The sequence below is a fragment of the Mya arenaria genome, chromosome 11 (genome assembly GCF_026914265.1).
Source record: "Mya arenaria isolate MELC-2E11 chromosome 11, ASM2691426v1".
Lineage (NCBI taxonomy): Eukaryota > Metazoa > Mollusca > Bivalvia > Myida > Myidae > Mya > Mya arenaria.
This window is the reverse complement of record NC_069132.1, coordinates 54372275-54377355: the sequence shown is the minus strand read 5'-3', so window position 1 is coordinate 54377355 and position 5081 is coordinate 54372275. Positions and strand designations below refer to the sequence as shown.

The 5081-nt window shown below is 34.0% G+C and overlaps 1 pseudogene; it reads right to left on the bottom strand.

The window, feature by feature from the left end:
* Positions 1-1305: 1305 nt before the first annotated feature.
* On the bottom strand, positions 1306-2552 carry LOC128208627 (uncharacterized; annotated as a pseudogene).
* Between the last annotated feature and the right edge of the window lie 2529 nt (positions 2553-5081).

The window sequence follows — 5081 nt, the reverse complement described above, 5'->3', positions numbered from 1 at the left end:
GATAAACCACAGTGAGTGAAGGGAACATTTAATCGATGACAAAACTATGTACTACACACGAGTTTGACATTCTCGTAGCATGTTATTCACGGCCTGCATATTCTGCAACCAACAGACGGCATAAGTGTAACATAACGACACCCAAATAGAGAAACCTTGTGATGGCAATATTCTGAAGATTACATGGGTTATGGAAGGCGACAATAAGTCTGGCCAAAAGGACATAATCCGGTAAAAGCTACCCTAATCTTTTAACGCGCACCAGCGTATAGCACTTTCACATTGCACCCCAATTTGACATTCCTCACGGAAGATAAGATTGTAAATCATACTTGGTTTTTGAAGCATAGTGTACAGACAGAATGTAACCCAGGTAAAAGCTACCATAAACTTTTAACGCGCATCAGTGTATAGGACTGTCATATTGCACCCCAATTTGACATTCCTCTCGGTAGACGATTATTACTTCTAGTGATGCGCTGAGGAATCGAACCAGCGACCCCTGCATTAGGTCAAGTGTGTTACCAATAGATCGCTACATCCATAACAAAGATCCAGGTTTGTTTAAATTGAACATGTTTAAAAATACATCAGCACAAGGAAAAGGAATATGGTATCAGCGCATACAAGTTTAGGGTACAAGTTTAAAGTCATTTTTAAATGCAAATTATCCGTGTATGTGTACCAACCTGTACACATTCCTCTGGGCTCTCAAAAGTTGTCGCCACTTTTTCGACGGGGTTTTGGGAGCTGCGTTTTTTTCAGCATATAAATAGCCTTATATTGCATTTAAACATTCCTTTACGTGTTGTTATTTAAATTCGAATACATTAATAATTCATTTGCTTATCACTTTTAATTAGCACATTGTCATGCAATAACATAAATTGTATTGTATGAAAAGCACGTTTTATTAGCACATTAACATATCAGTTTTTATTGACAAAACAAATTGGTAAGTATATAAATACAAAATAAATAATTAAAATATTGCAAAAAATGAGACATACATGTACATATGTGATTTATGTTGTCTAAGGCCTGCATGTAATAGTGTCATCAAATTAATCGGTCCAATTAAGAAATTATGAGATAAACTAAAAACTGAATGGAAACTCAAACAAATGTTCATGGTCAATCTAGGCTACTAGCATACTACTATTCTTATCCAAAATCCTCTTCTTGAATGCCTCATCAAATGGAAAGTCATCTACCTTTCTTGTGTCTACGGAAATCATCATCATCTAATCTAACCTACCAACAACAAAAAACATAGATGTGAGAATTGAACCAACTCTGAAAATTCTATGTCATCTGTCTTGACAGAATAGCCAGTAGATGAAGAGCATCTGCCATGAAGTGGAGCACCTACAGGAACTTGTATGTGATGATCGGCTTATATAAACTAGGTGACTTCTCTTCAATGAACACGGTCACTACACTACTGAAGTTCAGGATACATGTCTCAACAGAACCATGAACACTAAGCTTTCTAGTGTGGAACATCTCCTTAAACTTACCAGACTGCCCAGGGGTTATACTCTGGATGGCTTCGAACATGGTAGTGTTCTTAGGCGAGTTATGGAAATACTAGTAGATGCTGTTAAGTATTCCTGAACCTTAACTAAGTATGGGTGTAATCTGTACCCGAACAACAGCTCAGACCTATCATATGAACTATACAATGCGTTGCCAACGCACCTAGAACCTCCTTCTTTTTAAGTAACTACACATGACTTACTGCCTTCCATCAAAGACGCCACATCTGCACTAACCCACATAGCTTAGAAATGTCGGTGCCTTCCTGCCCCAGTATGCACGTCACCTTACTGTAAATCGACTCTGCATAAGCCCTTTACAATAAATCTATTCCAAAAAAGTAAGTATGAGGCTCAACAATATCTACATCATAACGCTATAACACCCTAATGCACATTATCAAGTTCTGATGGATGGATATCTCTGTGCTTTCATCAAGCATTAAACTAAACTTAAAACTGTCGTGAATCTTGCCGAGTAGTTCTTCCTCGATAACGCTGGAGATGGCATCCTGGAACGCTCTACGGATGACGAGTGTTCGTATGTTGTGGCTGTCTACTCTCAGTTTTGCATAATAAACATATGAATATAAACACAAAATGAAAATGTTTTGATAGTTACTTTGATCGTAAGGTATATATTATATTCTTTTATTTATTATTTATTCTATTATTTTTATGAAAAGCATTGTGTCTTAAATTATATTATTAGTTATTTGTTCTATCTTCCATTGTTTTACCTGATACATCAAGAGGGTGTTGAAGGGACCATGTTGCTTGTCAGATCTTTATTCGCTAGGCCATGGCACAACGTATTGTAGCTTTGCTCTTGCTGAAGGAGGTCTCCAAGGCTGTGGTCATCTGGTGTCGAAGCTTCACAGCCTCTGCAGCTTTCTGATGATCTTAATATTTATCTTAAAATGTCTATGATAATATTACTATATATTATCGTGTTAATACAAATATTAAAAAAAATAATGTGTCATTTTTTACTACCCTCCTCACCCCCGCCATGTAGCATTTGATAGAAAAGAACCTTCAATGAACGGCATATTGCTGTATATACGAGTACTAAACGTCTTCTGTTTTTGGTTGTGTTTGTTGTGTGTTTATACATCAAGGCTAACAGATATGAAGATTTATTTTAAATCTGGATTCTTTATATTATGCTTGTATTTTATATTACTCAAAGCGGACGTGGTTTGAAAAACTCAATACTTCACAGTTCAAGAATACAATGAAACACTTTTTAGAGGCACACGGCAAGGATCCAAACGACAATGAATAAGGGACACAAGCGTATAAAAACCACAATCACAAATACAAACAGAGCACACATGCATCAAAATAACTTTACCGATAAATGAAGGGATTACCGCCCTTGAACGGTAAATATCAAAAATAAAAAAAAACAAAAACATAATGCGTTAAATATGTTTATGTGTTGTAACACTTTATATTATTGAATGACTTTAATCATGGATAGTTTTAAACAGATCCTATGACCGTTTTTTTCGTGCATGAAATGTTCTATGAAATATTGCAAATAATATGTATGCATTCAATGAAAGCCAAACAACATTTGTACTACAAGTTCGCATCAATTGAAGGAGCTTACACAGTGCAATAGTGGGATAGAACGACTAACGCCTGGACCAATGTTAATATATTTTTAAGGTTAAATAAACACGCAGTATACATAAACATGTACTTCTTCATACATCTGTAAATCTGTGAGAGTGCAGCCTTACGGGTACTGTTCGCTTTCGAAAATATATATCATCAAGACATTCGTTAATAAGATGGTCTAAAACCTTTGACACAGAAACATATTCATTATTTTCCGTAAAATTGCATGCCAAACCTAAACTAATATCTGATACAATATACGTCTTAATGTTTGACCAGCAACACCCAACTTTGTAGTGTGGAATTATCCTGACAAGACTTATTTTGATGCAGGCGATCAAAGGCGACCAAAGAACTCGCGAATGTTTTTGAAACATGACTTAAAGGAAGCAGATGCATTAAATCATGATACCAAGTTTGAAGAACGTGGATAAAACCATTATTCAGTTATTGAACGAAATCGAAATAATATCGACTTTTTCGTGTGTTTTTTTAACTCACTTGTTTGCAACTTATTCGTTAGTCATTAATTGTTTGCTGCTAATATGACTGAGAAGTGGTTACGTTTCCATTTTAAGGCGCACTATTTAATGAATTAATATTTGGATTCTTTTTGTACAAAATGATGCACAAAATGTTAAATTAACTATGTGTTTCAATGTTATTATATTTTAAAATGCTAATAAAATCTTCTTTTGTAAAATTTAGAACTCCTATAACCCCAAATCATGTCGCAAAGGATTTATCTTGTTCCCCTCATAACGATCGTTCCTCCACTTTGATGAATCTCATTAAAAGCTCGGCAAAATGCTCTGTTTTGTTCTTCCTCAGACACATACTTCTATCATTTTGCTTTCTTCATTTATTGATTTCACAGGGTAAATTATTGATCATCATTAAAAGTGACATCTGTCTAAATTTGATTTCTCACCAAAAACGTAGGTAAACTGTTCGGCGAAACATTCATGTTGTTTTAAATCGGATTAACAATTGGATTTCAATACCAGTCCAATGTTAAAGAGCATTGAAATTGCAAGAATATTTAGTTATACCATATTAAATAAGCTGTTCGATGTGTTTTCTAAAACAAATGTTTTACATGTTGGTGTAATATCCATTTATGATTTGCCAATATGTAAAAAATAGTGATGTATGGTATGTAAGACGAGGATGGACAGGTTGTACTTTGATATTTTAGTTGTTTAGATTGCCGCGTCTAAGAAATAAGTAAATTTAATGGCTATAAATAGATAATTCCGTGGCCCCCATATTTCGCAGTTTTGAAACAGTAAATACTAAATAGTAATATAATGTCAATCACAGTATTTTTATAAATGATGTCAACAAAAAATAGAACGCTCTCTTTCGTTAAATGACAATGTATCACTCTTTTAGAAATAAACCTTTCATATGTTCTGAATCATCCATTAAAACGAGTTGTGACCTGGGTGAAAGGACATGAATGATATTTTTTTGCTTGAAATAATACATTGTAAGAAACATATCTGGGAGAAATTAACAAACAACATGATTTTGATGACATATATGATCGCAATTTTGATAAGAATGATGGATATTTTTCAGTTGGACATAAGTGTTGCCCACTTAGGTTTCCAAACATAATTGTTAAAATTGAAATATTTGTTTTTTTCTTTTTAATCAGCGCTAAGCGATAACATAATAAAAATTGAACGCTTAAACATTGGTGCGTGTCATCAATAAATCACGTCTATTGCTAATATCTCGGAAGAAATTGCTTCCTTATTATGTTAGTTGCTCTGTGATTTACAACAATTTCTAGAAGCTGCACAATCCAAATGATCGAGAATGATATAACAATATAAATCTGATGATTAAATTTTAGATCTAGATGTTCATAAAACTGTTGAAACAGAATATATTTTTCAACTAGTG